General features: G+C 45.7%; 1 long non-coding RNA gene across 2 annotated transcripts; it reads left to right on the forward strand.

Annotated features, from left to right (window-relative positions):
* Positions 1-265: 265 nt before the first annotated feature.
* Positions 266-21,813, forward strand: LOC117348670. 2 transcript variants are annotated; one of them, XR_004537028.1, is made up of 9 exons: positions 266-827; positions 2,273-2,577; positions 4,541-4,596; positions 14,368-14,473; positions 14,620-14,884; positions 16,051-16,132; positions 17,115-17,451; positions 17,598-17,931; positions 18,081-21,813. It is a non-coding gene; the product is annotated as an uncharacterized LOC117348670 (long non-coding RNA). The 2 variants fall into 2 exon arrangements; XR_004537029.1 differs by lacking the exon at positions 4,541-4,596.
* The last annotated feature ends 586 nt before the right edge of the window (positions 21,814-22,399 follow it).

The following is a 22,399-nucleotide window of genomic DNA, read 5'->3' on the forward strand; positions in this document are numbered from 1 at the left end:
GTCATGGCCCAACCCCAAGGCTCTGGGTAGCCCCCATGGCCCAGCATGTTCCCAGTCTTCTCGTCTGGTCCGATGTCCCTTGTCAAGCTGATAAATCTTCCGGCTTCGGCAGTGATTCAGCTACGTCGCCTGTGGCTCCCCTTCTTGCTTTCCACGTCTGCCAATGATGCAGCTTCCTGTTTCTTCCTGGGTGGATTGCAGCAGACAGAAAGCAGGAGGGGGATTTGCGGGCAACAGAGCAGAATCGCTGCTGAGGCCGGCAGTTTTTCCAGCTTGATGGAAGGTAACACATCGGACCAGCAAGGGTTATTACTAAAAATATTTTTTTACATGGCGATGTGTGCGTCAAAAAATGATGGGTTCCGGGTGTCCTACCCTAAGTACGCCACTGATTTTGGGCCTCCTTTATTCCCATGTCTAGAGCAATTCAGTCCTTCATAGTTCCTTCATGCTGCAGTAGAACATTCCGGCTGACTCATGGTCCTAGATGTTTGTATGAATTCACCTCCAGCCCTAATGTTCTCTGATTCTAACCATGAAGAAATCAAATAACATGATCATGAACAAATGAGATTGTATCTGAAGATGAGATACCATGTGACTTTAAAGCAAGTGGTGCTTCTCAGCCTTCAGTGCAGCTTCTTTTCATGTGGAATGAGCCAGAGAGGAAATAGGTTTTTAATTTTTTATTTCTGTTTGGGCCATATGTTTTGGAGCATCTGGTTAAAGATAATTGAAATAGACAGCTGAGAAAGAGTTCATTCAGCTTATTGCAAGATGTGTTGACACAGAAACGATGAAGAAATGCAGACATCGACTGTCCCCAGGTACAAACCGCTTGATCAATAAACAGTGATTTGTTTCATTTCACAGGCAGAAGGCAGAGACACATGAAATGTTTCCTTTTCAGCTTCAGAAATAGTGCTAGTGTCCTTATCTTACCTCTTCCCAACTGCATTTTTTTTTACAAAAGGGGCTGATCTTGGGTTCCCCTGGTGGGAGAATACAACACTCAGGTTCTCATCTAACCGTGTGCTCTGCAATATGGCCACTGCTCGCTCCCAGACTGCTCTGTGGAAGCAGCCTAGCTCTCAGGGAATTGAAGTCGATAGAGCACACATAACTTATACATCTATTACAAACACTTGTTCTTATACAAGAAACTGAGCAGATGCTCACATAATATCAGGGCAGAACACATTCACAGCTTTGGGGGTGGGTGGGAGAAGGTCATTGACCAGTTTGGGTACCTTTTTGGCACTTATTCGTTGTTCAAACAGATCTAGCTCCAGAGGTCCAAATTGTGCCCTGGACGTATTCTAAAATGTTCAATTATTGCAGAAAGATCTCCATAAGAACATAAGCAATGCCTCTGCTGGGTCAGACCTGAGGTCCATCATGCCCAGCAGTCCGGTCATGCGGCAGCCCAACAGGTCTAGGACCTGTGCAGTAATCCTCTTATCTATACCCCTCTATAACCCTTTTCCAGCAGAAAATTGTCCAATCCTTTCTTAAACCCCAGTACTGTACTCTACCCTATTACGTCCTCTGGAAGCACATGTCCAGATCATAAGCCCGTCCTAGGCCCAGCCAAACCACACCTTGAGATTTATATACACTGCAGCTGAACAGCATAGAATCTGTCTAGAAAATGAGTTTCAAAAATAAACACTTGGAAGGGGTTTGTGAGAAAAACACCTGTATCTGCCTCTTTTTTGGATGGTTTCTTTTTTGACAATGAGCTGCTTAGTCTACTTCATGTATTTTTTTAATGGTAATTGAATTATGGATGGATGTGAAAGATGTGCAAAATAGAGATTAACTATGGTCTAAATATTTCCAATTGACTCTATTGCTGAGAAGTTTTTAATTGATGTCAATTCAGGCCCTTTTTGTACAGTGCTGCTTTGCGAATTTGCGGTCGGAGGTCCTGGTCATTCACAGTATTTTCCGACCGCGAACCGCCAACCAGGAGAGGACAGCTGGAAAGACAGAAGAGGGTAGCCGGAGTGCTGGCGAGTGAAGGAAATCCTCTTCCTGTACTAAAGTCGGCTTCACCAATCAGGAGCTGCTGTGAAACGCAGCTCCTGATTGGTAAGGCCCGACTTTAGTTTCTGTATGTGTCAATCAGCCTTGTGATTTGATTTTAGATTTGGGAAACTTTGCTTCCTTCATTTACTTCAGGTCCATTAAAATCAATGAGGGAAGCAATTGCTCACCCTAACGGTAGGACTTTCCGTCCATTTTTATTGAATTGTTTTTAACTTGTTAGCAGGCAGGCATCTGCCACAGAGGCAATAGAATTCCAAGACTCAAGGGTGCCATGATGACCTCACAGCAGCAAAAGAGGGTCAAAGGGTCTCAATGCAGACATGAAGACTCCAAGCCACTACGAGAGATACAAAGAGGTGCCGGTCATGGAAAAACACCAGGAGAGGGATAAAGCAGCCCCAACACTCGTGGTTGCACCCCAAAACATTGCAGACAAAAGGCGTGGGAATAGTGCTAGCACGCCAGGGAACCCTGACTGGGACGTAAGGAGCTACAGATGAACACAAACCAAAGTGCAGTTTAAAGGTAAGGTTTAATAGCACTTAACATGTCACAAACAGTAAGGTTTGAACCACTCCTGGGCCCATGTTTTAGAAGTCCTATTCATAATTTGCAGGTGTATATTAAATATCCAAGTAAAACCTGATTTTAGCAAAGTGGGGTAACAAATAACAGAGACAACGACTATAAAAGTTTGGAGGGGTAAATTTGGGTGGCTTTCATTTTGAAAGTTTTGTGTATTGTAGGATCAGTAGAAAGGGACTATACAATTTTTTTCCACAACTGTGATGTTTTTCATGTTCTCCAGCCTAAAAACCCCACAAGTGCCTAAAAGGTACTTAATTACTTTTTTTTATCGATAAATGTGTTAAAAGACATAATTTGTCCGTATCTGAGGCTGAAATTTTGCAGAATTATGCAGTTGATATCCCTCTATCTTGTGGTATAAATAAGCAACATATCCCACCTTTTCTCTCAATAGGTCACATATGGTCATTCCAAGTCAAGTGGTCCAGAGCTCCCCACTTGACCATCTCAGAAATTGATGAAATTTTTTCAGGGACCTCTAATGAAGATATACAGAGTCTGGGGACCCCTTTAAGCAGAGGCTTCCCCTGTGTCTTAATATCAGACTATGGACTTTTCCTCCAGGAATTTGTCCAAACCTTTCTTAAAACCAGCTACGTTATCTGTCTTTATTACAACCTCTGGCAATGCGTTCCAGAATGTAACTATTCTCTGAGTGAAAAAGTATTTCCTCCTATTGATTTTAGAAGTATTTCCCTACAATTTCATCGAGTGTCCCCCTAGTCTTGGTAATTTTTGATGGAGTGAAAAATCGATCCACTCCACTCAGGATTTTGTAGACTTCAATCCTGTCTCCCCTCAGCCTTCTCTTTTCCAAGCTGAAGAGCCCTCACCTTTTGAGTCTTTCCTTGAAACTGGACCAGATGAAATAGGATTTCCCACATGTGTAAATATTTACTACATGTACAGTGCAAAAGGATGTGGTTTGGGTGGTGATTGGAAGAAACCTCTTAACGCAGTTTAGTAAAAGTTAGCAATAGCTTAGAACAAGTTTGTGTCTGAAGTGCTTGAAGTATTTAATGTTTGCCTAATATTGAAATAATTCTAAAAACTGGTCCCAAGGATTTTGGATAAAGGATCTTGTAACTGTATAGAAAGAACAGAAGAGATTCCAAAACAGAGCCCTAATGCAAGCTGACTGATAGGTGGATAGCAGTGGAGAAGGATCTATCAGAGCATGAATTAAACATGTGATGGGAAAGATAAGAAGAAAGCCAAGACAGAACCCAAATGTGACAAGGAGTAGATGATGATCAAAAGAGTCAGATGCAACAGATAAAGGATAAGGGCATAAAAATGATGTGTGGAAAGGGGAGATTGAAGTGACTTAATAGGGAACTCAAGATCAATTTGTTAATTTTATGGAAGTACTCAAGTCATAGTCTGGGCAGAAAGTAAAGAGATAGGGCCTTGTATGTGGAGGCAGAAATGGCGAGAGTTGGGGGCAAGCAGTTTGTTAAATGGGTGTTTGGCAAGTGCAATAGCAAGACTGGAAGGAGGTCAGCAAGAATTTTGAATGTATGAAGACAGCAGGGGCATGGGATTTTAATCACAGGAATATATGTAGCAGATTCAGGTCAGCAAAGGATGGCGTTTTATACACCTGATAGGATAGAGAATATCTCAAGCAGAGGAGAGTTTGGGGTTATGAAAGTGCAAGAGGCAATAGCCTGAAGATTCCTAATGTGTTGATGGTGATTTGGAAAGACTTTGTGGTTAAGTGTGAAAGCCATTAGATGATGGTCAGATAGAGTCAAACTGAGATGGAAAAGTCTGAGAGTGAAAGGTAGCCATGTGAATGAGTAGGGGTAGTAGAAGAAAGTATTTGAACGAGAAGGTTAAAGCAAAAACTCTAAGAGATAAGTCAGAGAAGTAAAAGGTTTCATTTTTATTCATCCAGGCTGCACTTTTCAGAGTGAATGGAATGGCATATGGTGGAAAGACCATCCATCAAAGGTAGGCCTATGACAGTTTCGCTTTCCCCCTATTCCCTCATAACCTCAGAGCTGAAGGAGAAGCCCTTCTGTCCTTTATCTGTTTCGTGCCATGGCTGTTTTTATCCTTCTGAACCTATCTCCCATCTACTAGCCCCCAAATATATCGAAGCTTTTTTAAAGAATGTATCACACTCCCAAACTTCAGTATATCCTTAAAGTTCTATCACACTTCCAAGCAACAAAACCTTTTCACTTCCAAATAGCAAAACCATATACTTTTCAAAGATCAATCAGAACAACAAACCATACTTTAAAGATACACGTTTTCACCACTCCCTCGCTGGTCCCTACTCCAACTGGAAACGCTTGTAGAAGAAGAAGAGGAAGTAAAATCATCTTGGCTGATGGAAGAGTTTAATACACTCCTAAACTTTCGTACACTTCCAAAGAGCAAAATATGTGGTAAATCATTGTGGTCTACTTCACTTGTCTCCGTGAACACCAAAAAGAAATATTTAAGTAATGTCAATTTATCTTCATCATCCTCTGTGTATTCTCCTTCATCTCTGAGTCTTGGAAAGACTTTTTTAGCCTTCCATCAGGCTCCATCATCACTAAAAGAGTTTCACCTGCTTGGTTGATCATATTAAGTACGAGGGCGAATCAAAAACTAAAGGCAAAATACATTTAATTGCTTTAATAGAAGTAACTGTGAGCAATTGAACATATCACTTTTCCACATAGTCCCCATGCATTTGTTGTATAATTCAACAAGTTTCTGCATTCCTGCAGAAAAGAAGCTTTTCGGCTACTCCCAAAGCACCACTTTCTTTACTTCATCATGCTTTGTCTTTTGCTCTCTGGGTCATAGTGATGCGTCCATGTCTCGTCACCAGTGACAATTCTCTCCAGAATACTCGGATCTTCTTCCTACCATCTCAGGAACTGGGTCACGACCTCCACACGTTGTTGCTTATGCTGATCGGTAAGCTGTTTGGGAACCCATCGTTCACAGATTTTCCTCTGTTCCAAGTCATCAAGCATTATGGCAAATGTAGATCCGTAGCTAATATCCAAATTTATAGCCACTTGAGACACCGTTATCTGTTAGTCTTCTCTAATCAAGGCATCGCCCCTATCAGTGTGCTCTCGTGTGTGCAATGTTGATGAGCGACCATGACGCTTTTTGTCGGTTACACCTGTTCTTCCCACTTTAAACTTTTCTACCCATTCAAACCTTTCATTGATTCAGAGTGCTATATCCATACTGAGTCAATATCTGACAGTGAATTTCCACAGGTTTCACTCCCTCTACCCAAAGAAAGCGCACTACTGCATGTTGTTCTTCGTTGGTACAATCTTACAATGGAGCATCCATGTTTCTGACCTCATGCCTGCCACATGCTGCTTGCACCAGCCTCGGCCCCTTTCTGACATCATTTCCTGGGCACCGAACTAGGAGGTGAGATCAGAAGGGAGCTGAGGCCGGCTCCAGCAGCAGTGGGATGATGATGCTTACGCAGCCGAATCTTTCAAGAGGTACGTGGGGACAGGTGTTCAAGTAGCATCTTCAACGTGCTGCTTGCGCCAGCCTCGGCCCCTTTCTGACATCATTTCCTGGGCACGGAACTAGGAGGTGAGATCAGAAAGGAGTTCAGGCTGGCTCCAGCAGCAGGGGGTTGATGATGCTTACGCAGGTGAATCTTTCAAGAGGTACGTGGGGACAGGCGTTCAAGTAGCATCTTCCATGTGCTGCTTGTGCCAGCCTCGGCCCCTTTCTGACATCATTTCCTGGGCACGGAACTAGGAGGTGAGATCAGAAGGGAGCTGAGGCTGGCTCCAGCAGCAGGGGGATGATGCTGCTTACGCAGGCCGAATCATTCAAGAGGTACTTGGGGACAGGCGTTTAAGTGGCATCTTCAACGTGCTGCTTGCGCCAGCCTCGGCCCCTTTCTGACATCATTTTCTGGGCACGGAATTCGGAGGTGAGATCAGAAGGGAGCTGAGGCCGTCTCCTGCAGCAGGGGTAGATGATGCTTACGAGACAAATCTTTCAAGAGGTACTTGGGGGCAGGCGTTCAGGTAGCATCTTCCATGTGCTGTTTGCGCCAGCCTCGGCCCCTTTCTGACAACATTTCCTGGGCACGGAATTAGGAGGTGAAATCAGAAAGGAGCTGAGGCTGGCTCCAGCAGCAGGGGGATGATGTTGCTTACGCAGGCGAAACTCTCAAGAGGTACATGGGGGACAGGCGTTCAAGTAGCATCTTTCATGTGCTGCTTGCGCCAGCCTCGGCCCCTTTCTGACATCATTTCCTGGGCACGGAACTAAGAGGTGAGATCAGAAGGGAGATGTGGCCGTCTCCAGCAGCAGGGAGATGATGCTGCAAACGAGGCAAATCTTTCAAGAGGTACTTGGGGACAGGTGTTCAAGTAGCATCTTCCATGTTCTGCTTGTGCCAGCCTCGGCCCCTTTCTGACATCATTTCCTGGGCACGGAACTAGGAGGTGAGATCAGAAGGGAGCTGAGGCCTGCTCCAGCAGCAGGGGGATGATGCTGCTTACGCAGGCGAATCATTCAAGAGGTACTTGGGGACAGGTGTTCAGGTAGCATCTTCCATGTTCTGCTTGTGCCAGCCTCGGCCCCTTTCTGACATCATTTCCTGGGCACGAAACTAGGAGGTGAGATCAGAAGGGAGCTGAGGCTGGCTCCAGCAGCAGGGGGATGATGAAGCTTACGCAGCCGAATCTTTCAAGAGGTACGTGGTGACAGGTGTTCAAGTAGCATCTTTCATGTGCTGCTTGCGCCAGCCTCGGCCCCTTTCTGACATCATTTCCTGGGCACGGAACTAGGAGGTGAGATCAGAAAGGAGTTGAGGCCGTCTCCGGCAGCAGGGGGATGATGATGCTTACGAGACAAATCTTTCAAGAGGTATGTGGGGACAGGCGTTCAAGTAGCATCTTCGATGTGCTGCTTGTGTCACTTCGGCCACTTTCTGACATCATTTCCTGGGCACGGAACTAGGAGGTGAGGTCAGAAGGGAGCTGAGGCCGGCTCCAGAAGTAGGAGGATGATGATGCTTACGCAGCCGAATCTTTCAAGAGGTACGTGGGGACAGGTGTTCAAGTAGCATCTTCAACGTGCTGCTTGTGCTTGCACCAGCCTCGGCCCCTTTCTGACATCATTTCCTTGGCACGGAACTAGGAGGTGAGATCAGAAGGGAGCTGTGGCCGTCTCCAGCAGCAGGGGGATGATGCTGCAAACGAGGCAAATCTTTCAAGAGGTACTTGGGGACAGGTGTTCAGGTAGCATCTTCCATGTTCTGCTTGTGCCAGCCTCGGCCCCTTTCTGACATCAATTCCTGGGCACGGAACTAGGAGGTGAGATCAGAAGGGAGCTGAGGCTGGCTCCAGCAGCAGGGGGTTGATGATGCTTACGCAGGTGAATCTTTCAAGAGGTACGTGGGGACAGGCGTTTAAGTAGCATCTTTCATGTGCTGCTTGTGCCAGCCTCGGCCCCTTTCTGACATCATTTCCTGGGCACGGAACTAGGAGGTGAGATCAGAAGGGAGCTGAGGCTGGCTCCAGCAGCAGGGGGATGATGCTGCTTACGCAGCCGAATCATTCAAGAGGTACTTGGGGACAGGCGTTCAAGTGGCATCTTCAACGTGCTGCTTGCGCCAGCCTCGGCCCCTTTCTGACATCATTTTCTGGGCACGGAATTCGGAGGTGAGATCAGAAGGGAGCTGAGGCCGTCTCCTGCAGCAGGGGTAGATGATGCTTACGAGACAAATCTTTCAAGAGGTACTTGGGGGCAGGCGTTCAGGTAGCATCTTCCATGTGCTGTTTGCGCCAGCCTCGGCCCCTTTCTGACAACATTTCCTGGGCACGGAATTAGGAGGTGAAATCAGAAAGGAGCTGAGGCTGGCTCCAGCAGCAGGGGGATGATGTTGCTTACGCAGGCGAAACTCTCAAGAGGTACATGGGGGACAGGCGTTCAAGTAGCATCTTTCATGTGCTGCTTGCGCCAGCCTCGGCCCCTTTCTGACATCATTTCCTGGGCACGGAACTAGGAGGTGAGATCAGAAGGGAGATGTGGCCGTCTCCAGCAGCAGGGAGATGATGCTGCAAACGAGGCAAATCTTTCAAGAGGTACTTGGGGACAGGTGTTCAGGTAGCATCTTCCATGTTCTGCTTGTGCCAGCCTCGGCCCCTTTCTGACATCATTTCCTGGGCACGGAACTAGGAGGTGAGATCAGAAGGGAGCTGAGGCCTGCTCCAGCAGCAGGGGGATGATGCTGCTTACGCAGGCGAATCATTCAAGAGGTACTTGGGGACAGGTGTTCAGGTAGCATCTTCCATGTTCTGCTTGTGCCAGCCTCGGCCCCTTTCTGACATCATTTCCTGGGCACGGAACTAGGAGGTGAGATCAGAAGGGAGCTGAGGCTGGCTCCAGCAGCAGGGGGATGATGATGCTTACGCAGCCGAATCTTTCAAGAGGTACGTGGTGACAGGTGTTCAAGTAGCATCTTTCATGTGCTGCTTGCGCCAGCCTCGGCCCCTTTCTGACATCATTTCCTGGGCACGGAACTAGGAGGTGAGATCAGAAAGGAGTTGAGGCCGTCTCCGGCAGCAGGGGGATGATGATGCTTACGAGACAAATCTTTCAAGAGGTATGTGGGGACAGGCGTTCAAGTAGCATCTTCGATGTGCTGCTTGTGTCACTTCGGCCACTTTCTGACATCATTTCCTGGGCACGGAACTAGGAGGTGAGGTCAGAAGGGAGCTGAGGCTGGCTCCAGCAGCAGGGGGATGATGTTGCTTTACGCAGGCCGAAACTCTTCAAGAGGTACGTGGGGACAGGCTGTTCAAGTAGCATCTTCAACGTGCTGCTTGTGCTTGCGCCAGCCTCGGCCCCTTTCTGACATCATTTCCTTGGCACGGAACTAGGAGGTGAGATCAGAAGGGAGCTGTGGCCGTCTCCAGCAGCAGGGGGATGATGCTGCAAACGAGGCAAATCTTTCAAGAGGTACTTGGGGACAGGTGTTCAGGTAGCATCTTCCATGTTCTGCTTGTGCCAGCCTCGGCCCCTTTCTGACATCAATTCCTGGGCACGGAACTAGGAGGTGAGATCAGAAGGGAGCTGAGGCTGGCTCCAGCAGCAGGGGGTTGATGATGCTTACGCAGGTGAATCTTTCAAGAGGTACGTGGGGACAGGCGTTTAAGTAGCATCTTTCATGTTCTGCTTGCGCCAGCCTCGGCCCCTTTCTGACATCATTTCCTGGGCACGGAACTAGGAGGTGAGATCAGAAAGGAGTTGAGGCCATCTCCGGCAGCAGGGGGATGATGATGCTTACGAGACAAATCTTTCAAGAGGTATGTGGGGACAGGCGTTCAAGTAGCATCTTCGATGTGCTGCTTGTGTCACTTCGGCCACTTTCTGACATCATTTCCTTGGCACGGAACTAGGAGGTGAGGTCAGAAGGGAGCTGAGGCTGGCTCCAGCAGCAGGGGGATGATGTTGCTTTCGCAGGCGAAACTCTCAAGAGGTACGTGGGGACAGGCATTCAAGTAGCATCTTCCATGTGCTGCTTGTGCCAGCCTCGGCCCCTTTCTGACATCATTTCCTGGGCACGGAACTAGGAGGTGAGATCAGAAAGGAGTTGAGGCTGGCTCCAGCAGCAGGGGGTTGATGATGCTTACGCAGGTGAATCTTTCAAGAGGTACATGGGGACAGGCGTTCAAGTAGCATCTTCCATGTGCTGCTTGTGCCAGCCTCGGCCCCTATCTGACATCATTTCCTGGGCACGGAACTAGGAGGTGAGATGAGAAGGGAGCTGAGGCTGGCTCCAGCAGCAGGGGAATGATGCTGCTTACATAGGCGAATCCCTCAAGAGGTACTTGGGGACAGGCGTTCAGGTAGCATCTTCAACGTGCTGCTTGCGCCAGCCTCGGCCCCTTTTCTGACATCATTTCCTGGGCACAGAACTAGGAGGTGAGATCAGAAGAGAGCTGAGGCCGGCTCCAGCAGCAGGGGGATAATGTTGCTTTTGCAGGCGAAACTCTCAAGAGGTACATGGGGGACAGGCGTTCAAGTAGCATCTTTCATGTGCTGCTTGCGCCAGCCTCGGCCCCTTTCTGACATCATTTCCTGGGCACGGAACTAGGAGGTGAGATCAGAAAGGAGCTGTGGCCGGCTCCAGCAGCAGGGGGATGATGCTGCAAACGAGGCAAAACTTTCAAGAGGTACTTGGGGACAGGTGTTCAGGTAGCATCTTCCATGTTCTGCTTGTGCCAGCCTCGGCCCCTTTCTGACATCATTTCCTGGGCACGGAACTAGGAGGTGAGATCAGAAGGGAGCTGAGGCCGGCTCCAGCAGCAGGGGGATGATGATGCTTACGCAGCCGAATCTTTCAAGAGGTACGTGGTGACAGGTGTTCAAGTAGCATCTTCCATGTGCTGCTTGCGCCAGCCTCGGCCCCTTTCTGACATCATTTCCTGGGCACGGAACTAGGAGGTGAGATCAGAAGGGAGCTGAGGCCGGCTCCAGCAGCAGGGGGATGATGATGCTTACGCAGCCGAATCTTTCAAGAGGTACGTGGTGACAGGTGTTCAAGTAGCATCTTCCATGTGCTGCTTGCGCCAGCCTCGGCCCCTTTCTGACATCATTTCCTGGGCACGGAACTAGGAGGTGAGATCAGAAGGGAGCTGAGGCCGGCTCCAGCAGCAGGGGGATGATGATGCTTACGCAGCCGAATCTTTCAAGAGGTACGTGGTGACAGGCGTTCAAGTAGCATCTTCCATGTGCTGCTTGTGCCAGCCTCAGCCCCTTTCTGACATCATTTCCTGGGTACGGAACTAGGAGGTGAGATCAGAAAGGAGTTGAGACTGGCTCCAGCAGCAGGGGGTTGATGATGCTTACGCAGGTGAATCTTTCAAGAGGTACATGGGGACAGGCGTTCAAGTAGCATCTTCCATGTGCTGCTTGCGCCAGCCTCGGCCCCTTTCTGACATCATTTCCTGGGCACGGAACTAGGAGGTGAGATCAGAAAGGAGTTGAGGCCGGCTCCAGCAGCAGGGGGTTGATGATGCTTACGCAGGTGAATCTTTCAAGAGGTACGTGGGGACAGGCGTTCTAGTAGCATCTTCCATGTGCTGCTTGCGCCAGCCTCGGCCACTTTCTGACATCATTTCCTGGGCACGGAACTAGGAGGTGAGATCAGAAGGGAGCTGAGGCCTGCTCCAGCAGCAGGGGGATGATGCTGCTTACGCAGGCGAATCTTTCAAGAGGTACATGGGGACAGGCGTTCAAGTAGCATCTTCCATGTGCTGCTTGTGCCAGCCTCGGCCCCTTTCTGACATCATTTCCTGGTCACGGAACTAGGAGGTGAGATCAGAAGGGAGCTCAGGCTGGCTCCAGCAGCAGGGGGATGATGTTGGTTTCGCAGGCGAAACTCTCAAGAGGTACATGGGGGACAGGCGTTCAAGTAGCATCTTTCATGTGCTGCTTGCGCCAGCCTCGGCCCCTTTCTGACATCATTTCCTTGGCACGGAACTAGGAGGTGAGATCAGAAGGGAGCTGAGGCCGGTTACAGCAGCAGGGGCATCAAGCTGCTTACACAGGTGAATCTTTGAAGAGGTACGTGGGGACAGGTGTTCAAGTAGCATCTTCTACTTGCTGCTTGCGCCAGCCTCGGCCCCTTTCTGACATCATTTCCTGGGCACGGAACTAAGAGGTGAGATCAGAAGGGAGCTGAGGCCGTCTCCAGTAGCAGGGGGATGATGCTGTTTACATAAATGTATTGTTGTACTTGAGCATTTTTCCCTGTCTATCTAATGTACCTGGGGCAACGGAGGAATTAAGTGACTTCCCAAGGTCACAAGGAGCAGCGTGGGTTTGAACCCACAACCTCAGGGTGCTGAGTCTGTAGCTTGAACCACTGTGCCACACTCTCCCTCAGGGGTCTTGCTGTGTTGAAATGTTCCCCTACACAGTTCTATGGGAGGACTCTGTATCTATTAATTCTACAGCTAAAAACTTAACAGGAAAAAGAAAGTTTTGGAGCAGCTTGTGTTATTTGAAATCAGCTTGACCTTCAGCATCCATGTTCTTGATGCAGAAACTATGGGAACAAATATTTTTATTATTGCATTCCCGGTGGCAGCATATTGAAGAAGGATGAGAAAGCTCAGGTTGTAGTTTTCCTTCTTGTGACATCATCAGGCAATTTTTGGACCATTGTCTGATGCTCTCCTAACCAGGAGCTAAGGGAGAAAATATTTTTATCTTTACCCTTTTAAGTGGTTGCATATTGAAGATGGATGAAAATGTTCAGGTTATAGTTGTCTTGCTTGTGACATCATCTGGCAACTTCTGGCCCATTGCTTCATGATCTCCTGAGCAAAAAAAATGCAGCCTCACCATTGGAATCAATCCTCACTGTGCTGACCTATTTGGGAAGAAATTTTTATTTTTGCCCTTCCATAGTTGCTTATTGAAAGATGGATTGGAAAGTTCAGGTTGTATCTTCCCTGCTTGTGACATCATCAGGCAATTTCTGGCCCATTTTTTCATGATCTCTTGAGCAGGGAGAATACAGCTCAAGCTTTAGCATCCATGTTCTTTCCAAAGGAGCCAAGGGTAGAAATATTTTGTTTTGTTTTTGCTCTTCCGGTGGTTTCTTATAGAAGATGGATGGGGAAATTCAGGTTGTGTCTTCCATCTTCAGGCAATTTCTGGTCTATTGCTTCATGATCTCTTGAACAGGGAAAATACAGTTTGAGCTTTAGCATCCATGTTCTTTCCAAAGGAGCCAAGGGTGAAAATATTTTGTTTTGGTTTTGCCCTTCCAGTGGTTTCTTATAGAAGATGGATGAGTAAATTCAGGTTGTGTCTTCCCTGCTTGTGACATCATCAGGCAATTTCCGGCCCATTGCTTCAAGATCTTTTGAGTAGGGAGACTACAGCTTGAGTTTTAGCATCGATGTTCATAGTGCTTTACTTTGAAAAATCACATTATTGTTCTTTCTATTGCAAATGCAAGCAGTGTCTCACTTCCGGCTCACCACACAATTGTTTCCCACGTATTCACCTTTATAGGACCCCCAGGGACCCCTGAAGAAGACTTTTTGTTGAAACGCGGACCGTGTTGGGTCCTGTATCCCTAGCGTACTAGGTCCTTTAAAGTTTTTATGTGGATGGAATTATTTTATGTGGATGATTTCAGTGTACCTTTGGAACTTTGACACTTTCAAATAAAGTCCATTTAGGAACATTGTCACTCCAGAGTGTTTTTGGGTTTCTCTTATATTTTATAAACCTGGAGCTGTATTATAGCCCTGCTGGCCTCAATACACCTCTGGAGTATGCATGTGTGTACATGTGAGTGTGCAAGTGTATGTGAAAGTGTGAAGGCACCTGCTTCTCCCACAGTGGTGTCTCAGTAAAGATGGCACTTTCGGTGCCACTGTTTTCTTCTAGCCAAGTAAGGCAAGGGAAGGAGAATAGGTGCCTCCAGGTATGAATGTGTGTGAATGCCATAAGACATGGGAATGGACCTTGACATGGTTCTGTTGCTCATATTTAAGGAAAATGTGCTAACGCATTCCCGATTTGTGTTGTGTTCTGCTTATTTTGTAGAAGTAGGTCTGTAGTTTCAGAACTGAGTGCTTTTAGAAATCTTGAGTAAATATCATCTGGTCTTGATGATTTGTTACTTATGAAACACAAATGCAGAAGACTCGTCTGAGTAAAGTCTGGGAAACAAACCTCTCATGTCTTATCCTGTTCTAGGCAGCCTTAAGAGTGGCAGAAGATGGACAGAAAAGAGGAGGAGGAGGACAGGAAAGGAAAGGAAGGAAGCAAAGACTCAGGTGGAGACAGCCACTACAAAAAATGCGTAACTATCTCCGCAGATGCTCCATCAGTGTTGTGAAAGCCTACAGGATGTACTGAATAGAGCAGATTGTTTTATTCAAGTAGTGGTTAAGCGCAACTGACCAGGGAATCTTCACTGTGGGTTTTTTGTGTTGTTTTTTTTTTCAGGGCCTCTGACTTACTAGCCATTTCAGCAAAGGGTTTGTCAGAGCTGGTACCGACAGTATTGGAACGGAGCTGTACCCTTGGGTTTTCCTCTTCCTGGTACATCCTCCTCTTTGCCTGGCTCTTGAAGCTCATCATAGATACCATTCAACTCTGGAGTGGACAACCTGTGATGGCCATGATTGCGCTGCCCTTCCAATGCCAATCTGACTGGTTCTTCAGGTCTCGACCTCATTTTGAAAACTGCAAGGGATGCAGAATACCATAGGTATGCATATGTGTTATATAGTGATTGTAAGGCCAGGACTTTAGCCCAGTGACAGCTTGTAATAAATACACTTGCTCACTTCATAAAACCTTAACACCTGGGTTTCCATCTGTCCTACTCTTCCATCAAAACAGAGATGGCAGCTCCTGTCTACTCTAGAACCCTTCCAGTCAAGTATCAGAGATTAAGAAGGGTGGCATTGTCTTTTAAAGCATAATTGGAGGTTGACCCCAGGGATGGTGGAATCGCCCACAATCAACAGGATTTGGTGCTTAATTTATGGCAAATTCATATAACTGAAAGGTTCCCCTTTCATTTTTCCTGAGGTGATTCCATTTCTTCAGAAAGTCTTCATAATCTAGGTTATTATGAAATACAATGAATGCTCTTCCAGACTCAGGGCAACTTTATAAAGTATATGCTCACAGTTACATGCTGACTATGCATATGTCATTAGACCCCCCCACAAACCCCAAACCCCCACCCCCCCGAAGCTCACATAGACCCCTCCCCCAGTAGCTTTTTTTGCAAGGCTAGGTTGGAGCAGGGCGCTCTACACAAGTGCCTGACCGTGCCACTGGTGTCTAAGGGTAAGGAAGGATCTATATTTCTACTATGACTAAGTATCTTAATAAAAAAATTTGTCCTGCGACTTAGCCTGTGTTTTAGATTTTGGCCCCTTATGTGATTGAGTTTGACACCCCTGTTCTAGAGAGAGGATAAGGATTTTAACCTCTTATCTTTATAACCTCTTATATTTATAAATTTGAGACTTGGTTTAGAAAATAACAACAATAGAAGTTATGTACCCATATCTTTCTGTAAATTGGTTAAAATACTGGTGAATATTATATGGGGTGTGAATTGTCTTCATAAAGTGGAGTTACTATTATGATACGATGGATGTAATCTTCCATAGGCTTTTGCTGACGCTGGTTAAGCCAACAGAACATGCTGACAATTATCAATTGTACGGCAGAGCTGACACTGAGCAGAGTGTTAGGTTAAACTTTTGACAGATAAGCTCTTTAGGATAGGGACCTTCTATGGCGACAGTAGTTCATTCAAATGGAAAGTTTAATTTTCTCATTTAGATATTAATGAATTTGCAATTTAATAGTTGTGGTATTTCACATCTTTTATTTATGAATTTACAATTATTACAGAAACACGTGGGTAAGTGATTACAATGCCACTGAATGAACTGTCTCCAGATATGGAATGCCTTCAGAGATAACTACAGATAAGGTAAGCTATTTCTGAATTATGTTACTACAGGAATTAATAGATTCCTCATTGATTGGGCACAAATTAAAACCCGTATATTAATTTTATTTTGGTAATTTGATGGAAGAGCGAACTACTAATTAATAAAGAAAAATGCTGGCTTAGTATAAACCTTATACCATTGGAGTCTGAACATCATAGAAACATAGAAAGATGACGGCAGAAAAGGGCCAAGGCCCATCAAGTCTGCCCACTATAGACCCTCCCCTTAAGATTAGCTAGTGTTTTGCCCTGACCCTCTTAGGGATCCCACATGGGCGTCCCATTTATTCTTAAAATCTGGCACGCTGCTGGCCTCGATCACCTGCACTGGAAGCCCGTTCCACCGATCAATCACTCGCTCCGTGAAGAAATACTTCCTGGTGTCGCCGTGAAATTTTCCGCCCCTGAGTTTGAGCGGGTGCCCTCTTGTGGTTGAGGGGCTTCTAAGAAGGAAGATGTTATCTTCCACTTCTATACGTCCGGTGACGTATTTAAACGTCTCAATCATGTCTCCCCTCTCCCTGCGCTCCTCTAGAGTGTAGAGCTGCAAATTGTCTAGTCTTGCTTTGTACGGGAGACCTTTAAGCCCTGAGACCATTCTGGTGGCCATTCTTTGGACCGACTCGACCCTCTGCACGTCTTTGCGGTAGTGTGGCTTCCAGAATTGCACGCAGTATTCCAGATGAGGTCTCACCATGGCCCTGTACAATGGCATAATGACAGCAGGCTTTCTGCTGACAAAACTTCTACGGATGCAACCCAGCATCTGCCTTGCCCTTGAGGAAGCCTTCTCCACCTGATTGGCAGCTTTCATGTCTGCACTAATGATTACTCCCAAATCTCGTTCCGCTGAAGTCCTGGTCAAGGTCTCCCCGTTCAAGGTATAAGTTCTGCACGGGTTTCTGTTATTCTCATTGCTTTTCTATTTTACACCTAATCTCTCTTTCTTTGGATATGGCAGGGAGGACGAGGAGTACCAAGACTACCATCCAGTTCATCACGCCAACGTCCGGCGAGATCCAGGGGATGGTGCAGAAGGAGAAGGATGGCACTGGACGGAGGGCAGAGGTTGCTGTGCAGACCGAGACCGCCCCCCTAAACCACGTCACAGTTTCTACGCAGACAGAGGAGATGGAGCAGCTGAACAAGGACATCCTACTGGAACTATGGAGTCTCAGGGAGGAGGTGCAGCGCTTGAGGAGCATCAGGGAGGATGAAGTCTTCATCGACGAAGCCATCAAGGAGGTTTCCCATTTGGCAGAGCTGACCCATGACAGATCCATCCTCGAGACACCCAGGTCTCCAGTTATAAATTCCACGATCGGGGTGCAAGAAATGATAGGAGATACCGGTCCCTGGCAGCTGGTAACCTCCTCCACGGGAAAACGTAGAAACCCCCCCCCCCCTTTTCTCACTTCCTTTTTCTTCTTTTTGTCCCAAACAGGGCAGCTCTACTTCTTCACCACAACTCAATCTGAACAACAGATACCACGTCTTGCAGGATATTACTACCGAGGAGGTAGCGGAAGAAGCTCGGGAAGACACCCAGCGCACAACTTTGACTCCAAACCACGCTGATCATCCCCCCCGGAAGGAGCGCAGAGTGGTAGTCATCGGGGACTCCATGCTGCGAGGAACCGAGGGTCCAATTTGTAGACCAGATTTGCAGTCGAGGGAGGTCTGCTGTCTCCCTGGAGCCAGGATTCGTGACGTCACCACCTCTCTCGATAAAATACTAAAACCTACTGACCACTTCCCTATGCTTCTTATCCATATAGGTACAAACATCAGACACCAATATGTGCCAGCTGTATTACCTAGAATTACTATGACTCCATTTTAAATTACCCCTGGAAGATGGAAGCCCCTTGCCTTTTGGTCACTTGGAAATTGTATTAATGTGGTTTTGCTTCTGATTATGTTGTAGATGGTAGAAGCTGAGGACTGCAGATTGCATCAGGCAGACAGGGGACCGATCCAGACTGCATACATGAAATCTATGGACAGTCATATTTCTCTGACCTTTTATGACTCCAATCAAAAGGACACATGCATACCTTTAAAGCTTCACAAGACATCAAGATAATAACTTTGGTTTACTCCTGATCACGCTCACTCCTACGGTTGAGAATTTGAGAAGCAGAGAGACTGTTGCGAATCTACCGTCAGAAGAGTTACCAGCTAGTCCACACCTTCCTTTACATTTTTATTGTTTTTATATTGTCAATTGTTTTCATATGTTTTATGATACATTATTGTTAAGAGATTTTACTCTATTTAGGTGTTAATGTTGGGTTTATGTAATTTATCTGTTTTTTCACATTTTTCTCTTAATTATGTAACTCTTGTGTTTATATAATTTAACAAACCTGTATTATGGTTTAGAAACACTTGATTTATGATTGCTTTTCTCCCAAAAAATACACCTACACCATGCAAGCTATTTATAGTAGCACTGCAGATCTTCAAAGGATCCTCTACAGGTATTGCCAGGAACTATTTGTTTATCCTGTATTTATATGTACTGTGACACCTGTAGTAGGTTATAGGCCTGGCACACATGTGGCAGTGCTTTACATTTTTATTATTATCTTGAGTTGTTTTAACGATTTAATTTTATTTTGAGAATTTGGTTCTTGCACCGCACTCAGAGAAGAAGAAATATGTCCTGTGTACATTCATTGCTCGCATCACCTTTATGCATGTATTTGGGTTTCATAGGGTTTACACTTTGCATTTATTCTACACCTTAGTGCATTCAATTCTAGGTTACTATGCCCAATACTTCTGGGTATAGAGAAATATTCTAAGTTTAGTAATATTGAGGTTCTCTTATTTTAGGGACATCTAAGGATTTTGATGTGCCTTACATATCTAAGTTTTAATCTTTTCTAGTTGCGATACTGTCTTTCTTTGCATTTTCCTGACCTTTATACCCCAAGAGTGCCGGTGTGTCCAGAGTATCTCTATAACCTGTGCTTCCTTGGAAGCTCTTCTTTTTGTACTTATGTTTACTTGGCCAGCAAATTCACATAAATTACTTGGAGAAGGCTTTATCTAGGACAGTGGATAGGATTTGCTTGGTTTCTCAGCTGCGAAATCAAGCATACCATGGGTACTCTTTAAGCAATTTGTTGGTTAAACTGGACTTAGGGAAACTAAATAGATCATATATTTACCTTATGTATACATTTTCCATTCTTCTTTGTTTAAAACACAGTGTGGTTTTCCCGAGCTGTTCGCTGCGTTGCCCTAGCAAGCTAATTCATGCTAGACCTCGCAGTTTGGCTTGGGGAGATATAGGGTTTCACATTTTTGAATATATGTACCTTAATAGTACTTATTGAATATGTGATAGATATGAGTGTGGTGTGTTTGGGGCCCCAGACTGTGTGTTTGATTATGTGTGTGAATTTTGGGTGTGTCTTTACATATGAAATGTGCATATAAAATTATTATAAAAACTTTAGCTTTAGAAATTCTGGAGGCAACATCTTGAAATGGTTAAGTTAAAGTCAGGGACTTGTTACATTGTGTTTCTATTACCCCCTATGGGAATCCTTTCTGAATTACCTTCTACCCGATCAAAGAGAAATGCTCCGGTATGATCCTTATACTTGCTTATGGAGTAGGTAGGTTAATCCAAATTACAAGACAGTTATCCACCCTTATTGAAACTATGGGTAATGAAACAACGGCAGTTACTCAATCACATTCACTAGAGATTGAGCAACACCTATTGTAGCCATCCAACATCGGATGGCACTTGACTATCTCCTTGCCATCAGTGGTCAGGAGTGTTGTACTTATATTCCTAATGCCTTCTCTGACCAACAAGCACATATAACATCTTTGGCCAAAGCATTGCAGAACTGGGAACAATTTAAGGTAGAGGATAAAGGCTGGTTTAATTGGCTAACTGCATGGCTGCCTAATCTATCATAGGTAAAAGGCCTAGTGGGTATTTTACTAGGTCTGGCATTTGTCTTTCTGGTTGTGTGTTGTAGTTTGTCCTGTCTAATTGGCATTGGAAGGATATGTTTGCAGAAAGTGACTCCCAACCTTACGCTGATCCATAGGATAGGTCATACCCAACACAACCCCAGCGTGAAGCAAGGTAAGATCACTGAAGGCCTAGGTGTGAACCCTGCTTTGAGTAGTCAAACCAGGATCCAAAGGGGGGATTGATGTGGCCCTTGGCCTAAATGAGCTGGGGGGAGGGGCAGTCTATTAAAAATGGACAGGTATGTGGTGGAATGGGCAAGCATGAAATTTTAGCAACAACAAAAAAACTAGCTACTCCACTTTCTTACCATGGCTCAGGATTTTACTAGTTAGGGATTTATTGATAAGATAAGGACTTAATCCAAGGGCAGAGGAGAAGGTTTATGAGTGGCTATATAAAATCACAATTGGACAAACCAGGTACACAAATCCAGGATAACATTTTGATCTGAAAAAATATGTGCTTTGTGCTATGGTCACTAGACACAGGAGAAGAGCAGGCCTTCTCTCAGTGCATGAGAATTAATTGATAAGCTCTGTTGAAAGCCAGAGAAGATAAACCAGGGGCTGTAGTTTAGCTTTATGAAGTTCCATTGTTCCAATGTGGGCCAAGTCTGGTCTTGGGGGGTCCTGTATCTATGATCAATGTGCTCAAAATATGTTTGTGTACTTTGGGTGGGGTTGATACAGGAAAAATATGTACTTAGTGTTTTAGGAGTCCAGCGGGACTAAGTTGAGAAACACTTTTTTTGAGCAATTAATACATCAACCAAGTGAAAAATTTAGACGCCTTTGGGCTTTTCAACAGTTTAGCCGCTAGCCGAGCGCCATCCACTAGTGACAAACTTCCATGACTGCTGCAGATGACAACTGGCTTCCAGTTGCGCCAGTACTGATGACTAAATTCTTGGAGGACTAGTCACCTGATTCTTTGCAGGCCGCATGGTAGACGCATCAAAAGAAACTTAAGGGAGGCAACGGAAGCACACGCGTGAGGCATAGAGACTGAGCTCCTGACTATTCTCTGTTCCTTTTTCTTCCGCTTTGTTTACTATTCCCTCCCCACCCCCACAGGGGTTGCAGAGAGAAAGGTGGTTATACACAACAGTATCTCTAATGTTCAAGGGCACTCCACCTCGCTCCTATCTCAGTCCCAGGGCAAGGACTCTAATGTTACCTTATTTTCCTTGAATTCCAATGTTACTGTGAACCTATATTAAGAGACCTGTTGGTATTTATAATTGTATATTTTAATATATATACTGTATATTTATCTATGCTGCGTTTCTGTTGCCAAATCCTTCTAAAATACACCTCTTACAGAGACTTGAATGTAGTGAATAAATGACAATTGCGTTTTCTAATATACATCATAGGATGCGTAAGTGGACCACAGAGGAGGAACCAAGGAATGTGCTATACAGATGGGGTGGTAATACATTTCAATTTGAGAGTACTTCCACATATCTGTCAGGTATTTTTTTTTTTCCTTTTTGAAAAACCAGTAGAATGAACTGGTTTCTGTCTTGTACAATGGGTGAGGGGGGAGTGGCACCTAATCCACCCATCCCCTGTTTGTACCGGGCACTGTTGTCCTCTTCTGTTGAGTCCTTTTTTGGCCGTTGTAATTTGTAGAATTCCCTCCCAGCTCATAGGATGACTCTCTGTTCTCACATGAAAGTGACAAGAGGAAAGAGAAATAAATCACATGCAAGAATTCAGTCTGTCTTTTTGGTCCTAGAAATCATTTTCTATTGGTATGGATTGAATATGTGGTACATCTTGAGTATGGCAGTGAAGGTTGTAGGATGACATTTAGATACAAGAAACGTCAGAAGTTTGCAAATAACGTGTGGCTGGTTATGCACCCCAGTAAGGAGGGTAAGGTTGAATTTGAAAAGTTTCTGAAGTAAGCCGCCTAGGATTTAGACAGATAATAAATATTTTAGATAAATAAACTCACTTCACTTATCCAAACCATCTCAAACTTTTGTGGGATTCAGACTGTGAAAGTGTGCCCAGCACCGACCTCATGTTCTAAATTGCTAGGGCTCCTGAAGCCGTCCCAAGCACTGGATTGGGACGATTCATCATGGCTGTTTTATTGCAGGGAGGCTGGGCTTCAGGCAGCAATTCATTGCTCGCATCACCTTTATGCATATATTCGATTAGCAGCTAAAAGCTCTGGTGGCAGCTCCTCCCTCCCCCCAGGCCTGAGCTCCCTGCCAACCACCACCTGCT

The sequence above is a fragment of the Geotrypetes seraphini genome, chromosome 14 (genome assembly GCF_902459505.1).
Source record: "Geotrypetes seraphini chromosome 14, aGeoSer1.1, whole genome shotgun sequence".
NCBI classification, from domain to species: Eukaryota; Metazoa; Chordata; class Amphibia; order Gymnophiona; family Dermophiidae; genus Geotrypetes; species Geotrypetes seraphini.